We start from the raw sequence: 21,556 nt of genomic DNA, 5'->3' as shown, positions 1-21,556 counted from the left end.
CTTTTTTAGGCAAGGCTCAAAAGACAAACCCACTTCCTTAAAAAACAAAAATGGAAAAAAACTAAGGGTAATGCTGCTCAACGCCAGAAGTCTAAATCTCAAGATGCAGGCACTTGATGCACTCCTCAGTATGGAGAACATCGACGTCTGTGCAGTAACTGAAACCTGGTTCAATGCTCCTGAGAGCACCCCAGCGCTACCAGGCTATACCCTCGTATCATGCTTTTCGGCCCCAAAACCCAGGCCGAACCACAAACGGAGGGGGAGTGTCCATATTCATCAAGGACACCCACACCTCCAGGTTAGTAGCAACACATGAAGCATCGGAGACCATACAGGTGCAACTAACCACAGGCAAAACTGCTATACAACTGGTAGCATGTTACAGACCACCCTCCCAATCTCAGGAACCCCACTCAGCCTTCCTGAAGACATTGGAGGATATGAATGTATCACAAAATACCATCATACTGGGAGACTTCAACTACCCTAACATAGATTGGGTACATTATTCTAGCCCTAACACCCTAGCCCAAAGGTTCCTGGAATTCATAAATTCAAATGCACTGGAACAACTAGTCACCTCTCCCACTAGGGGAGATAATATACTAGACCTGATCATCACAAACATGGAGACAAAATGCTCCACACCGGAGGTATACCCCTCACTAGTGAGATCTGACCACAAACTAATCACCCTGGATATACATATCCCACCTCCCCCAGCACAAAAGACCATAGTGAAAAACTTCTCAAAAGCAGACTTCACTCTTCTTAAGACTGAGATGGTATCCTTTAAGCCCACTGGGCCAGTGGATGCCACATCCCACAATGCTGAATCTTTCACAAATGCTTTCTATGGACATCTCCAAGAATGCATGGATCATGCAATCCCAAATAAATCCAAGTCCCTCTCCACCAAAGGCAAGCGTCCTGTCTGGTGGACCTCAGCCATTAACAAATTGTATAACAAAAGAAGGAAGCTACTGCACGACAGAGCAAAATCCCATAAAGGCCAACTTTGAGAGAAAAATCGCTAAGGACACTAAAGATAACCACAAAGCCTTCTTCAGCTATGTTAGAAACCTGGGCGGAAACCCTCAGATATGCTCAGAGTTAGTTCACAACAACAAAAAATACACTGAACCCACAGATATTGCCAACATTCTGGCTGACAGGTTCAGTGCAAATTTCTCCCCTCCCTCACCCCCAAAAGAAGAAATACTTATCCCAGCTGAATGTAATCTCCCTGTCATCTCAGATGTCCAGGTGAGAGCCGCCCTCAGCAAAGCTAAAAACACAGCATCAATGGGACCTGACGGTATCCCGGGTTGCGTGCTACGTGAACTCCAAGAGGAGCTAAATCCGCACATAAAAATGCTATTTAACCTTAGCCTTACTACAGGATATGTACCTGAACACTGGCGTACAGCAACAGTGGTCCCACTCCACAAAGGGGGTACCTCTACAGACCCTGGGAACTAACCAGTCTGGTCTGCAAAGCTATGGAAAGAATCATTATGGAACTCATAAACAGAGATATTGGGGACCTACAGACACTTGACCCCACCCAGTTCGGCTTTGTAAAGGGCAGATCCTGCCCGTTGAACCTGGTTGACTTTTTTGAAACAGTCACTAGAGCCATTGATGAGGGCAAAGCAGTCCATAAAGCCTACCTGGACTTGGCTAAGGCCTTCGACACAATACCCCACTCAGGCATCATAGATAAGCTCAACAGCTTAAATGTAAACCCTTATGTCACTAGATGGGTTGCAAACTGGCTAAAGGACAGAACCCATAAAGTTAAAATCGCTGGAGCAATGTCAGACTCAAAGCCAGTCACAAGTGGTGTCCCACAGGGATCTGTCCTGGGACCCCTCTTGTTCGGCATTTATTTCTCAGATGTTAAAGCAAACATGGGAGGGTTGTGGCTGACAAAGTTCGCAGATGACTGCAAACTAGGCGCCATAGTCAATACACCAGCTGACACATACATCCTACAAAAAGGCCTCACAGAAACGGACAACTGGTGCCGGAATCATGGCCTTAAACTAAATGCCAAAAAATGTATAGTCATCCCCTTTGGGAAAAACAAAGTACCCACAAATGATCACATAGACAGCAACCCACTGAGTACGGAAAAAGTAATCAGAGACCTAGGGACCCAAGTCGACAGCGACCTCTCATTTGACACCCACGTTGCCAAAGTGGTTAGAAAAACATTCTACCTTGCACACCTTATCATGAAGGGATTCACATCCAGATCCAAGGATGTCATTGTACCCCTATACTCCATCCTCATCAGACCCATGATTGAGTACAATGCCCCATTTTGTATGTACCTCACACGGCATTTGCAACAGCTGGAGAGACCACAAAAGTACCTCACCAAGAGGATCAAGGGTCTCCAACATATGTCGTATTCTGCCAGACTAAAGAAACTCCAGCTTTATTCAGTAGCATACCGCCTGCTCAGAGGTGATCTCTGCCTGACGTACAAGGCCATGTCCAATCAGGAACTGATGGACATGCTTCACCTCAAAAAATCCAAATCCATTAGAACCACAAGAGCTAAAGACTTAAACCTCGGCACAAGTATGAATAGGACATGCTGGAGGGATAGATTCATAAACCAGAGGCTTCCCATGCTTTGGAACAAGATCCCAGTTCATGTTAGGCAGAGCCCCTCACTGACTCTCTTCAAGCGAAATCTTAATGAGTGGATGGGAGATCGTAAGTTTACCCCAGGGGTCACATCTGTGTCACTACTAGACAGGGGCACAGTAAACTAATTCTATTATATAAGGGGACCTTCACTGTGCACTACTAGACAGAGGCACAGTAGTCTAAATCTATTCTGTGCATTTTGTACCATTTTATGGGGTGGCGAAAGCCACATCACTATGGCTAGGCTTACAAATGCCCCAGGGCAGATAGCCTAGTACTAAACTATGAAACTATGAAACAACAGGCTCACTGAGTGCTGGGGGTAGAGTTTGACTTTTTTGTAGCGCTTTACTTGAGCTAGGAAAGAAGAGATTTACAAAGAATACTTTTGTCTCTCAGGATGAAGGTGATTTTGAGGTACATGAACCTTGTTACAAGGGGTCTATATCAGGAAATAAATTTGATAGCTTTGTTATAAAACACTTGACGAATATGCACATTTGATATAACTTAGGAATTTTTAAAACATTAATGACTTGTTTAAATTTTATTTTATTTGTATTAATTTTCCAGCATAATGACATAAAGTGATAAAGGAATGGCTAACGTCCATATGATCTGGGTTTAAGTAGTGGCTCAGATGAGTGAGGAACTGGAATGGGAGGATGGAAATGTCCATCCTGGGGGAAGACCAGAGGAGGCTAAGGATGCATGGGAGGAGAATACTTCCCAAGAGAGGCAAGGTCATTGAATGAGGCACAGAAGATGTAGCATGATACACCAAAACACACCATAGCACCATAGCACACCCGTTGTAGCATCCTAGCAAACTGGTTAACAAATCTATTTCCAGTGTACATAATCAACAAAATTATAAGAAAGGGTATGCCAGCAGTCCAAAGGCACATTCCTTTCCTGGTTAATAATCACAGATATAGTAGTACTGAGCTAATTAAATGCTGAATTGTAGATTCACTTTACCTAGTGGACTTCAATACACCTCATCAAGCTTAACGGTATAAGTTAGCATGCATGCAGTTTCACCTCCATGAAGCAGAACTCCCTACTCACTACCATTGTGCTTTTTAAATGTGTACTTTTTCTGTGAGCTCTTTCTTTCTTTTGAGAGATTTCTCTTTTCTGCTTGCTTATGTGACCATGGATTTAAGAGGTTTCTCTGCCACATAGGTATGCAAGAGGGCTGATCTCCCTACCAGACAAGGTTAGAACCAATCATATTTATATGATTTTAAACTAGTCCGGATATAACTTCAGTCACTCATACTTAAAGTTGATTATTGACCCCAGTATAGTATACACAGTAGGTTCATAGGTTCATAGGTAGGTACTAGGCTATTGGCCCTAGGGCCTAGATAAGCCTAGCCAAATGGTACCCAGGCTTTTGCCACCCAAGAAAATTATTTTCCTGTGCCCCTGTCAAGCGGAGCCGCAGAAGTGATCCCCGGGGTGAATTTCCTAACTCCCATCCAATCATCAACTTTACAGCTGAAATTTATGATCCTCTAAAATGCAACTGCCTTTTAATTTATTGCTGTATTAGTCCCTTTATTGTTGTTATTGTCGTATGAAGTTGTTACCATAACAGTAGATACCTGAATTACATGGGAGCTTGCCATTGAATTCCTTACTGATAAGTACAGCATGAATCACACACTCTCTGCATAACACTCAACTAAACCAATTATTTTTTTAAGAATTGAGCATTGGTGTAACACCATAGTTGTATTCTCTTAAAGAATGTAAACTCCTGTACAGTTACCCTCAACTTAGTACCTCCCACTCAGCTTAAGATCCACTGCAAGTAGAGACAGAACCTGAGTGTTGCACATTCTCTGACGAAGTCTTGTGTAATTTTCTTCTTACTGGGTTTTTTAACTTGGATAGCAAACAACTTTAAACCTGAAAACATTTTAAAAGTGAGTCCTTGTGTTCTTTACTAATCTTACTTGCTTGTGCTTATATGAACTAATCCAAGCAACAGTATTTAACCTTTTACCGATTTTGTTAAGTTTGGTTTAGCATTCTGATTACATTTGAGTGAGCAGTTTGTTTTTCTCTCACCCAAAAGAACACTCACTTCAAACACCACATAGCACTATTACAGTTGCAAAATTTTATGGCCGAAACAATGATGATATTTGTCCATTCCAAAGTCTTTCTAAGCTGATTATGTTGACATACAACCAAGAACAGCCAACTTTGATACAGATTTTCATGTGGTTATAGACTCCATGCTAGACAGGTAACCAGCAGGAAGAATATGCTTACCAAGAATAAGGAATTTGGTCAGGAATATTATGGAGTGGTTAGAGTTACAGGATGCCGGGTATGCATTTTAGGAGATGAATAATATTGATTATTGCCTAGTGTGCAGAAGTTACTTGGAACCTTTTCCGAGAAGCGAGAGTGGACTTGGTACCTAGATGAACATTAAAAAAATGTAAGGAGTTTGCCTGGAAAGTTAATTTTTGTAAGGAGATAATAATTTTCAACTGTTTTTAAAAGTACTGAAGGATAAAGTTACTGTCAAAAAGAAAATATACTTGCTATTTCTTAACAGAATACAGTGGGTAAACATGTGGTTACTTCAAAGGTGTAGTTTTTACATAGGTACCCTCCAGCCTACAGTTGGTCTCTAGATTAAGGGTTCAGGGGCTTATCTCTGGACTTTTATGGAACATTTTCCCTGGGTTAGTAGGAAAAAGCTCCATATATCGACCTTTGTGAGAGGCTTTGGTGTTCTCTACATCTTTTGGTATGGGCTGGCAATAATAGGTTGGGCAAACTGGTGATCCACCCTGGATTAGTTCAGAATGAAACATAAATATAAGATGCTGGCTACTCATTTTTAAAAAATATGGCAATCTGGGGAGGTTCAGTACTGATTCAACTTCTGGCTAAAAAACGAAGCAGGAAGGCTAGGTCTATGGAGGTACTTGTGAGTTTGTGGAATACGCCCCTTGTCTTGGTGGATGGTCGATCTGTACATAGATAAACCTGAATTTTTGTGGCAGTAGTATATATAAGGCATGTGTAGGAAACAAGCAGACAACGTGTCTTCCTTTTGAGTTTATCTAACAGAAACTTCATCAGCTTGGGGCATTATTTGTGGCAACATTTGCAAGTATGAGCCAGTAGATCAAGAGATTAGTATATAATGACTACAAGGGCAATCTAATGATCCTGATGGTTAATACCCCTAGAGGTAGTAGTACCTTGAAATTGAAATTAATATATAACATGTTGATAGGTAATGCAAAATCCATGTTAGGTTATATGTTCATTAGGGGTAACAATATGCTTAATAATTCACTGGCATTTGGTGACTGGACCAGCTGTCTACAAATGCTACATGATGTAGCATATTTAACATGCTATGTTACAGATAAAATGCTGTATTTATAGCACTTAACCCCCTTACAATTGTCTGACAGGGGTCATAGTAAAAGTAATGAATACTAGCATTCCAACCAAGAAAATGTGAATTATTCATGTATGATCTGGGCACATCTCAAAGTAATTCACATTTTATTGGTTGGAATGCTAGCATTTATTACAAGAAATGTGAATTACTTATGTATGATCTGGGCACATCTCGAAGTTAGGTGTCAGTACATGATTGTTATATATGGGCTGTTAGAATGAATTTACCTAACAAGGATGAATGCAAGTACTGGCTGTTTGGTAGTTTGTGGTCAAATATGCAACATTACCTACCGACAACTTCAAAATCAAACCAACAAACTAATTAAACAAGACAAAAAAAAAACTACTATCAAACAAATCATCTAAAATACCAGAAAAATCCCAAAAGGTTCTGGCAAACAATCAACCTCCTTCTCAACCCAGGAAAACCCACTACCCCAGCCCTAACTCTGACCAACCCAAATGATTACATAGCACTCAATTTAACTCCCATTTTATTAACTCAATAACATCTCTACTAAACAGAACCCCTAATACACCTCTGTTTGTACCTCAAACTTCCAACAATTCTACTCTCCTCTATCTGAAACCTATCCAAACAAGTTACGTTAAAAATCTCCTTTCCAAAATAAACATTGCACACTAGCTGCAGACCAGCTGCCTGGTGACTTTCTACAACTAGCTGCTACTTCCATCGCTTACCCTATATCTATTCTTATTAACCATTCTATCTGTGAACAGTACGTACCACTCCTCTGGAAAAGCCATTTTATCACTACTTGCCAAAAACTTAGAAAAATGTATACACAAACAGATCTTAGACTACTTTTTGTCAAATAATCTATTATCTAATATACAACATGGCTTTCGACCTAGGCATAGCACCAGTACAGCTCTAGTTAGCTTTACTAATATCATAAATAAACTCAAAAACAAAAAACAACTAGTCTCTGCTACCTTCCTAGATATGTCAAAAGCATTTGACACTGTAGCTCGTCAAATATTTCTCAGTAAACTGGCTTTCTACCACTGCAGCTCTGAAGCCCTTAGCTGTTTTCATAGCTGTCAAAAAGTAGGCAAGCCACTTTATGGGACAATAATTTTATTTTTATTTATTTTACATTTGTTGACCAGGATAGTCCGACTGGATACAGGTCTATTTTCAGCTGAGACCCGGGGAGAAAAGCTCTAAACTTACAAACAGATAAAGACAAGCAAGTTACAGTATATACACAAACATATTGTATTAACATACAAGTTACAGTCTTACATTTCAAGCCTATGAAGAATACAGTTTATATTCAGAAATATATACAAATATGTTGCAATTTCTCTTATCAAACCTATAGGTGCAGCTATATACAGAGTAGCTGCAGAGATGTTACAGTTTCTCTTTTCAAACCTTTTAATAAACTCTCCATCCAGCTCCCAATATGTGTAGGAGTCCCACAAGGATCTATCCTTGGCCCACTTTTATTCACTATTTTTACCAATGACCTAAACTCCTCAGCAATTCCAGCCTCAATCATACAATATGCTAACGATGCTTCCCTAATCTGCTCTGCCTCTCTATCAAGGAACTCCAGAAAAAAAAAAACTCAGGCAGCCCTCCACAATATTGAAAACTACTTAACAGCCCATCGACTTATACTTAACCCCAATAAAACCAAGTTTATGGTCTTCTATAATACCTTAACAACAACCAACCAACCACCTATCTCTATTTCCTCCTCCAATGTCATAAAAGTAGAACCTGTTGAACATACAAAACTTCTTGGTGTCAAAATTGATAGTGGACTTAGGTTTGACAATCACCTTGCACTAACAATTAAAAAGGTTCATGTCAAACTGTTTTTTCTCTATAGGGCTAAGTTGTATCTTACTGACCATGCCAGACTCACAACAGCCAGAACCCATCTGTTATCTTCTCTGCTTTATTGTTCACAAATATTTAGCAATCTTCACAAATCTAAACTGAATAGCCTTGAATGTTGCTATAACAAAATAGCCAAATTTGCCACTAATCAGTCTTAAAGATCTCACCATTGTACTGCCCTTCATCAGCTGAACTGTTTAGCTCTCCCTCACCTGCTTACTGGAACTCAGCTATTAACTGCCCATACAGTCTTATACAAACCTAACAACTGCCCAGTTCTATCTGACCTTGTCCAACCCTACACTTACCTAAAATCTCTTAGGTCTGCTGCTAAAGTATTGCTGAAGGTTAACAAAACCCAAAGCTCTCACAGCATCTCCTTATACTCACATGTTATTGCCAAACACTGGAATTCTCTACCTCAGCATATTCTGGCCAACAGTGATACACATTCACTTAAATAGTCCCTAAAGAAATATTTCAACAAACATAGGTTTTGCTCATGTTCTCCACCAGGCTAACTAATTTAACCCCTTACTGTCTATTCTCTCCACCACCCATTGCCAATATTCTGTGGCAATTGAGCCTTCTTAGCTTCAGTTTGTAATATTTTTATCCTGAAAAAAATATTTATATATTTTTTTTTGTTTTGTGTGTATGAATAGTATAAGCTTATTGTACTACCATTGTTATATGCTTTTAAATACAATGTCAAGAACTGTTTGAACGCCTATTGTAATTGCCATATGTACAAATGTATAATTATGTACTATTCTTTAAAGCTTTTCTCACTGTGACTCCACTAAAAATGTACCTCTGGCCCAGTCAAACACTAACCGGTTATCAAATGTAAATAAATAAATGAATAGATTATTATTATTATGATTATTATGATTATTATTATTATTATTATTATTATTATTATTATTTTATTATTATTATTAACATTATCAGAACAGTTTTAGCCATATTTCTCTCATATTTTTTTGACAATGGAAAAAACTTGCTGTGGAGTGGCTATCACCTATACAGAGATTATTTTATAGACTAAAGATCTGGTCATATACAAATTTGTACATGGAGAAATAGAAAGAGTACTGGAGTATCTGTTTTCCAAACTCAGAAGATGATTAAAGATGATTCAGCATTCTGTTATCTTTAGGAATCTGAATATATATTTATGCTCCTATCCAGAGGCTTAACACAGATGAACATTGCTGAAAACAGTCTTTTTAAGGGTTCTTATGCAACTGTTCCGTGGTCAAAGGATTATGGTTGAATTTTACAATGTGTTGCATTTTCTTTGGCTTTCTTAATTCTTTATTTTCTTATCCTTAAGTCTAAATGTAGTTTGTATCTACATTTCAGTATTGTTCAGATTTGTATTTTGCACTTTTACTGAACGGTGCAAATGTTGATTATTAAAAAAGAGTACTCACTTTCATTTGTTTTCATGTCTATCAGTGGTCTTCACCTGATGTACCTGTACCTGTACCATCTTCCATTCTTCCACTGCCCACATTTAATTTCTCTGTGTTTTGTCCCACTCTGCACTTATAATTTGCAATAACCAGCATTTTGTTTGAAATGCTCTTTCTGGTATTATCTATGCTTGGAAGATACAAATTGATATGTTTTATTAAACTGTAGTACATGTTTAGAGTGCATGATACTATCCATTTTTCAAACAACTTTTTAGTGCATATGTTTTGTTTTCCTTGGCCATCTTCTTACCTTCCTATGTACAGTGATAGTCTACCTCTCTGATTTTTCCTATGTGGTATAATTATTTTATCTCTAACAATAATACTAAATAGGCCAAACAGTTCTGTGTTTTAATGTTCATCTTGCTATGCTCCATGATATTTTGGTTTGATGTATACTTCATGGTTTCATCTAGTTTAGGATATGTCTTAGTGTTGCATTGTATGCAATATTTTTTTTTTGAGGTCATAGGTTGTTTTCTTGGTGATAGACTAGTTAAGCTTTTTGAAGCTTAACCACTCCAGCCTTAGACTAATTAAACTTTTTGAAGCCTAATCAATCCAGTCCTACTGGAACAACCAATTAGTTGCTTCTTCATTATGTAGGGGTTAGAAAGGATAGGCCAATGGTAAATGTGTGGTTTCCTATTTATTGGTGTGCCAGATCTGAAAATAGTGAGAGATGTGTTTGGCATTAGAAAAAAAGTATGAGTCATTTCAGGAGATGGGAAACTATTTGGGGACGGAAAGCTGTCATGCCAATAAGTCTTATTATATTGCAATGTAGATTTGTGTTGTATTATAACTAATCTTGTGGATATGCAGCAAGTCAAGCAGGAGTGGGTTCTTTACAGCTTTATAGGTCAGGCATAAATAACTTAGTAGGAGATGGTAGTTGACAGGCAAGAGATGCAAAGTTTTTAGATGCAATGGGTAACAAAGGGAGCTCATATGCAAGATTTTTTTTGGTGAAGAGCCACCATGGTATTTCAGGTGGAGTTAAGTGTTTGGCAAAATGCATACTACACAATTTGTTCTAGTATGGGCTTTAAGAGGGATAAGTAGATAGTGAATGATGAATTCAGAGGGAAATGCATTTAGTAATCAGTTGTCAAGAAGAATTTCCTAAAAACAGAGGATATGTGGAGTTCAGAGGTGAGTTCTTTATCTAACAAGATGATTAGATCTCTAATGCTAAAGTCTGCTATAAAGTTCCACCATTTACGTTGAAAATGTGTTGGACTTCCTGTTTCCCAGACTACACAATGTTAAATGTTTTTGGCTTTCAGCTTTAGACTATGACCATGACATTACATGTTTGCCCAAGTTAGGCACTCTTAGAGGATCTAATTGCCTTTGAGGAAGTTGATGCTGGCTGTAAGCTTGCAGTCATCTGGAAACCTGGCCAGCCAGTGACCTTTAATGCCAGATTTGATACCAGAGAAGTAGATGTTCAATAGACATGGACCCAGAACCGAGCCCTTGGGCACAAGATTGTTGATAAGGCTCTTGGAGGATAGTGTGCCATTTACTATATTAGAACAGTGCTTAGCAGTCAGCCAACTGATAGGCTAATGTCTTACCTAAGCATTTCAATTGAGTCTAACCAGTGTATCGATGATTCCAGTGTGGGGTATCATTTCAAGCAGCTTACTGTGTATGGAGTCAGCTTCATGTAATGCTTCTGTAACTCATTCATGGAAGTCAGTTAGAAGTATAGTCTATCTTTTATAAAGCCAAATTATTTAGTGTCTTTGGACTGTAGGTTCCCCAATTTCCTTATTTTTTTAGGTCCATGATGATACATTCTATCACCTTGAACATTATGCTGGGTCAATAGCTGTGATGGGGCTTCCCATATGTGGGGGAAACGACTATACCTTTTCATCAGACTCTTGGTACATAACCAGTGAATAGACTAGTTTAAGGAACAGGTCTTATAGGGGGTATTTCATTTTTACCCGCAGATAATGTGGAATGTTGTCTTTACCCATCAGCTGTTTTTTTTTCTTCTTAGAGATTTTGATTGTTATCTGTTCAGAGTTAGCTACGGGGGAGGGTTTTGTACTGGGTACATTGTACTGGTAAGTATGGAGGTAGCAGACTGAAGAAGCTGGAATTATCTGCAATGCAGTAAGTTATATTCTCAGTTTTGAGGGAATGATGCTATTGGAGATAAGCTTGTTGCAATGGTTATTGTTTTTTGACATAGCAATTTTTAATTATTGCTTCTTCAGGATTTCATCCTGCTCTTATTTATGTTATTTGTTAACATTTTGTGGTTGATTACAGCAATAACTTTTTTGTTCTATTCATTAAAGTTATGAGCTTTTTATAGTTGTGTTCCATCCTGTGGCACCTCGTGCTATTGGACTGCAGCCCCCCCCCCTTAGCTGTAAAAAAAAAAAGAGAAAAAAGAAAAGAAAAAATAATTAGCAAGTCCTGGAACTCCACTCATGCGTGCTCAGAACTCGAATCCAGACTGCTGTTTAACCAGTCCAGTTTAGGAAAGAAGGCAGCAGTCTACAGATGACCCAGAAGTCTATGCAGTTACAACTGCATACACTGGAAGGGGAACGGGCTGCAATGCCGGCAGACTGTAGGCTGGATTCAGTCAGCACATACATATGCTCAGCTCGGACCAGGAATTTTGAAGTTTGCATTCACCGGAAATGGAGCTCTGGGATAGAGCTTTCAGCAGGAATTACAGGATGAGAAATGGAGCTCTGGACAGGTCTTTCAGCAGGAATTACAGGACAGGAAGGAAGGACTTTCAGCAGGAGTTATAGGACAGGAAATGGAGCTCTGAAACAGGGTTTTCAGCAGGAATTACATGATGGGAAACTGAGCTCTGCTTTCAAGTTGGACTTCAAACTGCTCTACTCAGGTAATTACTTTTCAGCAGAGGTATTGGGACTTTGAAACAGGGCTTTCAGCAGAGAGGAATTTGAAGCAGGACAAACTAGTGTGTGTGTGTGTGTGTGTGTGTGTGTGTGTGTGTGTGTGTGTGTGTGTGTGTGTGTGTGTGTGTGTGTGTGTAATACCCCAGTTAAATATCCCTGGTGGGTAAAGAAAATAACTCAGGCTCAAACCCTGTACCTTAGGTACAGGTAGCAAAAGCCTGAATTCCTTACCCATCACAACTTGTGAAAAGTGTTCAGATTTTTGCCTCATATTTTTGTTTTGTTCTGTTCCTCATAGAATCTGTGGTGTTCTAGATTTTGAATTCACTAAATAACAGTAGACATTTGAATTTCAAACTTCATATAGTTCAGAAAGTACACGGTAACACAAAATCTTTTATTCTAGCAATTTTCTAAGTTTATAAGATCAATATTTGAAATGTGTCCCTATTTTTGGAGCTGTATTTTCCCATTATTGGTTTTGTCCAGGTGCTTTGTGCTAAGAGGTTGAGAGTTATGGTGAGAACTGAATTCACTAAATGATAGCCATTTAAGTTTCAGTCTTCCTGTCTTTCAAGACACAGCTGATTTCGCATAGTGGTATGTTGCTCTGCCTGTAGTGCACAGGGTCCTGGGTTCAAGACTTGACAGTGAAATGCATGGCAGTAGCACAGCAGTTTATTCTATGAACTTTCCAAGATTATACAAGCAATGTTTCAAATGTGCTCCTGGTTTTTGGGCGCCCCCGAATAAATTTGGGCTTTTACCAGATTTCTCGTGCTCATGTGCTGCAAAGTTGAGAGATACAGTTGAGTGTTGAGTGGATTTACAAGGAAATGACAGCTTCACGGGAAGAGAAGTTTAGTGCTGCTTATGCTGAGTCAGCTTGCATTGTTAATAGCACAGCAGGTAGTGTACTTGCTTTTGATGCAGAAAGCTGTGGGTTCTACTCCCACAGTATGTAGATGCATTGCTGATACTGTACTGTGTTGTACTTTTAAAGGAGGTGGATGCTGCAATCCTGAGAATGTCCTCTTTGGTGAAGATACCTAGTAACTATGAACCTGCTATCAGTTTGCCATCCATTCCCTATTGCAATATTACTAGCTTATCATTTTTTAATGTAACATAGGCAATTTATTCCTCAAGGGCAATAGGCACTTTATTTGTAGGTGAAACAATGAAATATAAAGTTGTTTGCTAGCAGCAACCTCATTAGTTACAGATCTCTTTAATGTGAAATTATTTAGATGGCTTTTACTTTGGCAGAGATTGTGCATATTTAGTGATACTGGTGGATCGTAGAAGTTTGAGTAGATTTTTATGATGGAAATGTTCTGAACTGGGCAGTTTTGTCATTATTGGTGCATGCATTTTGTTTCATTGTTTACTGGAAAAATGTTCAAAAAAATAAATTTAAAATGCCCTCTAAGAACTGTGCTGTATTATACAACAAATATAATTTAATACAATCAGGAAGGTGTATCAAAGAACACATGTATGCTTTGTGTGTAAGGGGCCTATGATTTGAAAACAGCCTAAAGTTAATATTTATCTGCCACTGGCCAGATGTATTTTCTTTGAATGTGGGTTTCAATGCTGTTTCAATGAATGTGAGTTTCAAGGGCAGAGAATTTTTAATGCTAAGTCTATTTTCATTGTGAGACTGCATTGCTTTGTTTAGCAGATTTCTATTAGTATTTTGCTATAAAATGTAAAACAAAACTTTTAAATGAAAGCCAAATCATCGTAGAAGTAAAGCAGTATGCACATTACAGTGTTTAAGGTAAATGGGGCAAAACAGCCAAGTAAGGGGATATTGGAATGGCTGCATGGGGGAGGCTAAGACCATGATTTTGTGAAGGGGGAAGGGCAGCAAACTCAAAGACAGCCCTGGCTGAATTATACCTCTCAACTGTCCAGATTTTTGCAGAACAAATACATTTTTGCTTCTTATTTTTGGTTTGTTCCTCATAAAATTTGTGTTTTTCTCGGAAATCATTTGGGAATGAAGTCACTAAATAATGACAGACATTGAGTTTCAGACATCATATCCTTCATAAAAATGCATGGTAAAGCAAGACCTGTTATTCTACCAACTGTCTAAGTTTATACAAGAGCAATTTTTAGTACTGTCTGTATGTTCCCCCCATATATTTGGCCTTGTCCAGATTTCCTGCATTAAGAGGTTCATAGGTTCATAGGTTCATAGGTAGGCACTTGGCTATTGGTCCTAGGGCCTTTACAAGCCTAGCCAAAAATGTACCCTGACTTTCGCCACCCAAGAAAATTATTTTCCTGTGCCCCTGTCAAGCAGAACCACAGAAGTGATTCCCAGGGTGAATTTCCTATTACTCATCTAGTCATCAAGATTTTTCTTGAAGAGTGCTAATGAGGAGCTCTGTTTGACATAGATAGGTAGTCTGTTCCAGAGTATGGGAAGTCTCTGGGACAGGAATCTATCCCTCCAGCATGTTGAAAGGTACTTGCAAATAAATCGCTTTATTGAATTAGGTATATCCAAACCTTTCAACTGTCCCTGACTTTGGCTTAAAATATTGCTCTCCCCCTTATAATCCCTCCGCAAATGGCAATTTTTGAAGAAAATGTGGAGGGTGTACAATTAATAAATAATTGTAATGATTAGAATTATAGATTATTTTTATTTCAGAAATTCGTGTCGATTCTCTTATTTTGTCAGCTGTTCGACTGAATAGCACTAATATTAAAAAAGTCTCCATTCTTTGATAGGTTTCCAGCTGTATTGTGTGGCTATTTTATATTTTTGCATCACCTTTTGGTCTATTTTTCATAAAAATTGTGGTTTTCTGGCTAATTAGTGGCAAATCATTAAAGATTGAAGTTAGAAAATAATGACAGATATTTGAGTTTCAGATTTCATACCATTCAGAAAATTCATACTAATGCAAGACATACTATTCTATTATCTTTCTAAGTTTATAAGAGCAATATTTAAAAATTGTTCTTATGTTTGGGCCTGTGTCCCACTTCAGTTTATGGCTCTGTCCAGATTTCTTGCTCTGAGGTTGAGAGGTATGACAAATGTGTCAGGGCCATCACCGTTAGCCAGAGACTTTTCAAATTGTGACATACTTGTTGCACCCCACTCCCCCATGTAGTGACTCTGGATGTGTCCAAGCAAGGCACGGAGCAGTTATGCAGTGTAAGTGTGCAGAATATCCCCTCATCCAAGGTAGACACAAGTACTACAGTGGCTTTTCATCTGTCCTTGCTTTTGCAGAATGTTCTGGTTTTCTGTCATATTTTTATACTGTTGATTTATGCTTCTAATTATTCAGAAAATGCATGTTGTTGCAGTGCCTGTTGCTCTGTTTAAGTAGCAATGCTTTAATGACCATCAGGTAAGCTTGTCTGAGACTGTAAGATGCAAGTAAGCTTTAATAAACACACTGTTAAAGAATTACCAACATTGAAAGCTTTTTTGTTGTTGCCATGCAGAGAATACTTACATAACTAGATAAAGTATAAGCCTTAGGTATTGAAATGCATATGACAGTATTTGTAATAAAGGACAGGATTACAGTATTTTCAGAAGCTCATTACATCTGTTGGAGACTTGCAGTCATCTTTGTAGGCTTTACTTGTAAACTAAACAGAATGCCAATCTATCAGAATGCTAATCTATCATGTATGGTCCATAACCTGTGCAGTAATCCTTTAAGCAATTTATCTTGAGCTTGTTTCTTGTTTGCTATTCATTTTTTACTTTGATCATTCTTTCCCCATGAAACAAGTAAATAGTTTTTGTCAGGCAGCAGGTCTTTTTTGGATAAGAAACATTTTTACAAGTGGGGGTATCGCAGAGATTGCTACTTTCAGCATGTTACTTAATACTTTTATAAAGCTGAATATAAATTATAATTAGAACAGCAGTGCAACGAGAAGTGATTTGAGTACTGCTTGTTTATGTTATACTTGATTTTGACTGGCATTCCAGTAATGTATTTAAAAAGTAATTTATGTTTTCATGCCTCACAATCTTTTTGTTTCCATCTAGCTATTAAGTAAGCAGTCATGTAGCCAATGCACTGAAATACTTTTTTTTTTCTACACTTCATTTTATCTTGATTGGACTCTCATAATGACAGTTTGGCACCTAGGGCAATGTATTTAATTAAAGTTCCAGTTTTTGTGGTTTCGAGCATAGCTATGCCCCTTTTCTAGTTATTCACACCCCTTCATGTTGGCCCGACCCATTCAGCTGTCTCCTGCAGCCCCCCTTTGATTTGAAGTCACCAGCCACCACTGGTCCACCAGAGTGTTTTTTCTAAACTTGGCCTTGATTTTGTGACAAATATGAACATGGGCCTTTATGGAGAAGTTGAGATGAGGGTCTAACCATTGGGCACATACTGAGGTACTTGCGATAGGGTCATTCAGAAGTGGATAACTGTTGAACCATTATGTCACCATCAAGAGAAGAAGACATGCAGAAACTGTTGTTCACCTGCACTGGGATTGTATGGTGAATAACACTGCTCAGTGACCTGATTAGATTAGCAAAGGCATGACAATAGGTGAGAAGCAGACAGGAGACATGTTCGTGAGGATACGAACAGGTACATTAGTCATATTAGTGGGTGAGGTCAGTATATGGCTGAGGGAGTGTCCAGTTATAAAATCAAGGTAGCCTTGAAGAAATGTATTTGTAATTGTATATGTGTGCCATTTTATGCATAGGTAGATAAAGTACCATACCTTTTTTAACTTGATAATGCTTGGTGGTTTGGATATAGGTACATTCCTCCAAAATAAGGACAATTGAAAGGTTTGGTAAGAAAGGATATTTAGCTGCATTCGTATTTAGATGCAAGTGCTGTGAGACTACTGCTAGTGTGCAACTGACATTGATTTTTCCCCACCCACCTGTGCAGTCCCTGTCATGCTTTTAAATTTGGTAGCATTGGGGTTGTCCACCCCTACTGCAAATTTAACTTTGAAAGCTTCGCCCAGCCTCACCTCATCTGCAGACTTTACTGGGTACTGAAACATCCAACTGGGAATATTCTCCCCTTGGACTTTTAAAGTTTGAATTAGCCTCCATTGCATATCATCACACTCACTTAGTGCAGATCACAATATTCAGAATAGTAATCATTTTTTTAATCTTACTTTTAGAATCTGTACTGCTTGGGACCAGATTACTAATCATTGGAGTGCCTAGGAATTGCATCTCAGGAATCGGCTAAGAATCAGTTATTCTATTTTGCTCCTAGTGAGAGTAGGAGCAAAGGGACATCATTTCATAGCCTTAGTAGAGATTACTAATCAGTGGAAAGCCTGAAAACTACCTCTTAGTAGCCATTTTGGGATTAATGCTAATACTATGCTCCTGCTGAGAGTAGGAGCAGAGGTGCATTGATTCCTGCTGGTCTCTGATTGAGCAGTATGCATAGGAATTCACTGATTGGTCTGGTGGCAGCTTTGGTGGGAGCCTCTTCAAGGCCTTTGTTTAGCTTGGCTTTATTTTGTAACCAGCCACTGAAGAATTTGTCTAGGGTATCTACCCAGAAAGTCTACAGCAAGTGTAGTGATCACAGAAACATCTGGGATAATGCTACTTCTCATGACGCAGCTTGGGATTAGTGTTTCTCTTTTGTTTATGGTGAAAGAAAGAGCAAAGGCTCATTGATTCCTACCTACTTGCAGCTGTAATGAGATCAGAGATATCTCCGCTGCCAGAAAAATAGGCTTCCCGTAATTAGCCACCTATGTTAATAAGCACGACAAACCATGGATTGGCACATTCCAACAGTCTCTGTAGCTAGCTTCATTGAAATGGGCATCCTTAGTGAATGTAGCAACTTTCTCATGTTTACTAACAACCACTTACTTCTTAAACAAACTGACACAGTGTGTGAGAGATGTAGTGAAGGCAAAGATCTCACATGAAGCCACCACAATTAACAAGCAGTTTACCAATATCTCACAACACTGGACAAAACCAATCACACAGTTCGGACCAAATACATAGACCTGCATATGCTGAGTTTCTTAAAAGTAACCTACCTAAACCACAGATATCCTGTTAAATATAACCTAAGAAAATAAGTACCCTCAACAACCTTACAAACATACAACATAGGCAGTACCCAGCATGAAATACACATCTAACAATCACACAGACTCAGGTCAAAAGACCATAAGGCAAACCTCCACACAATCAAATATGTTAGTCATAGGTAATCCATAGTGAACCACACCAGTACACCAATTACCATGCTGTGGAAGATGAGGGTCACAGTCAGTTGCCTGTGAGGCACCTGGCTTCACCACATCATGCATGTACTCGAGTTTTTACACCACAAGAACACATAATGCACAGTCAGAATGCACATGGGTGTAAATGACTTGAGAACTACCTTCCTGGCTATATGAAGAAAGTCATGATGCAGCTCTTGGAATATGTGATTGAGGTAGGTATGAACATACCTTTGAGCAGTATTACACTATTACCAAGAATATTTCAATACGAGCAAAATATTATTGACTTCAACAATTTGCTTAGCTTCAGGTATCATTCTAAGGGAGTACAATATATATCAGCTTGGAAGGATATGGTGGGCAGTCCTAAATGCTTTGCCAGGGATGGCCTGCACCTATCTCCACAAGGCTTTTATACATTGGGTAAATCCTTGTCAACCCCCATAGTGTTTTTTAGGCAATATCAGTCTTGTAAATCTTCCGATGTAATAAAACAGAATTTGCATAATATAAAAATATTGCTATTCAATGCAAGGATTCTTAATAAAAAACTCTACTCCCTACAAGCACTCGTTACTTGGAAAATGGTATATGTATCATCTCAGAAATCTGATTCACAACTTGTGAGATCAATCCATCAATGTAGGGTTTCTATGCCTATCACATGTTCAGGCCTTCCTCATTTGATGAAGGCAAAAAAGGTGGCAGCACCTATATATTCTTTAAAAAAAAAAAAAAAAAACTGCCAGACTTGTTAGACAGGATAATGACTTGGAAACCGTCCACATCTAACTTACTATTACAAAACAACCCCTTAACATACCATAGCAAACTACAGGGTATCCTGGAATGTGATGGGGTTGATTTGGGTTTTACAGGTGAGCCATGTTTGCCAAGCTTTGTCTCTTTTCCTAAGGAGCATTCTGGTGTTAGTAGTTAGCTATAATGTGTATGTGGCTTTAATACGAACTGACCTGGTGGGGGCCAATTTGTTTAGAAGTTCAAGGAATGCACTGTTGAAATAATCTACTGCAGCATCAAGGGGCTGATTTTTTATTAGAGACCAGTTACATTTCTTTAGGGTATTCATTAAGTCTTGTGGGATTAAAGTTTTTTAGCTGATTTGGCAGAAGGTGGTGAGCTTGACAGTATGGACGTTTATTTCAGAATAGATAGGTTGGCATATGGTCATGAAGGCTGTCAGGTAAGTAGCCACTAATCTGGTAATTCTGAGGTTTGCTGGGTAGTGTCCAGTCCAGTATAGACTGACGTTTGGAGTTTTTATCTCTCCGTGTAGGAGCTTGAATGAGTTGTGTAAAGCCATAGAGGTTGATGTGATTGCTAGGGTTATATGAATTGCAAGTTGTCCAGTCTATATTAAAGTCACCCATAATTATAGTTTCTTGGGCTATGGAATTTCATTTAGACTGGATGATGTGCTTTATAGTGGAGATGCTATTTCTGGGTGGGACAATAGGTAGCTATAATGGATATGAATTTGTTTTGGTTAAGTTTTTGTTTGGTAGGTAGGACTTCTGTGTTTTCAAGGTTATCTATGTTAAGGCTTTGTGATAAAAGTGTGAGACTGCTATTAAATAAGGTGGCTACCCCTCCACCTCTTTTTACCTTCCTGTCTGCTCTAATAATGTTGTAACCAGGTGGTGTAATTTTGCTGTCAGTAATGTGTGCTTTTAACCAGGTTTCTGTTAAAACAGCAATATCAGGGTTATATTGGGATAGGGTAGCATGTCATTCTTGAACCTTCTTGATTATGCTTCGCATGTTTAGATTTAGCATTAGTATTTCAAAGCTTTTTTGTGATAGATTGGTTTCATCTTGTATTTGAGGGAGTGGTGAGAAGGTATTCTGGGGTTCTCGGTTTAGGTGAATGTATCCACTTATAATAAGTTTGGTAGCTATGGTTACTAGTCCCTGGATGAATGCTGATATATGCTTATGAATCTTAAAAGGGGTATTTTTTTAATATGGTATAGTTTGTATGAGGTGTGATAGAGTTCTCTTATATTTAAGATGGATGGAGATATTAATATGGAGTAGTCAATTAGGTGTGAAGAAATGGTAGATGTAGTTTTGTGAAAGGTGTGAGGGGAGACTATTTGTGACTGGTAGTTTAAGTGAGCAGCAGTTGTTAGCAGAGCTAGCAATATACAGTGTATTGATAGCATTTTGTAATGGTAAAAAGGGTAAGGCTTGGTTAATATATGTGTGGTAATGAATGGGTGTTGTTAAGGTTAGTGTGGAAATGTGAGCTATTGTATAACTGGAAATTGTATAAGTAGTGATTAGTAGATAAGTTTGAGTGGGAGTGGTTAAGTTTAGAATACATTCGAATGATTTGGTGGTGGGAGGGAATGTAGGCAGGGTAGGGGAGTGGAATGAAGGCCAAGCGCAGCACTTATCCTGGAATGCTTTCATCTGATATGCCAGGTTCAAAAAATGCTTAACTATTTCATTTAGATTTTTCTGAAATTGAAGCGCACCTTTTTTTGATCTGTTGAAACTATCATTGTCCCTTTCATCAGTTATTATGGCTCCATTCACCTCTCCATCTGGTGTATCATTTGTTGCATAATTCTAATCTGACTTCTTCAGAAGTTTCTGGGAAAAATGTGGATACTTACAATAAATGACTTTCAGTTTTACTGGGTACACGAGAAAAAATATAATCTAATGTTTAAGCATGTCTTAATCAGGGTTAAAATTTTATATTTTAAAACTGTGTGTAAAAACGTCCTTGCTAAATCAAATATTCTTTACTGTTTTCTGACATTTCCTCAGAAAACAGGATTGACAGAGTTGTATAATTCATAACTTGCATATCTGTTATTGAAAATTTTGACTCTTGCTGTGGAGAGAGCAGGGGAGGCCATATGCTGTTTTTTTTTAAGTCTCAGTAGGTTTTCAGCCCTTAA

Source organism: Protopterus annectens, chromosome 5.part1 (assembly GCF_019279795.1).
Source record: "Protopterus annectens isolate FY-2018-M chromosome 5.part1, PAN1.0, whole genome shotgun sequence".
NCBI classification, from domain to species: Eukaryota; Metazoa; Chordata; order Ceratodontiformes; family Protopteridae; genus Protopterus; species Protopterus annectens.
Note: the sequence above shows the minus strand (reverse complement) of the source record.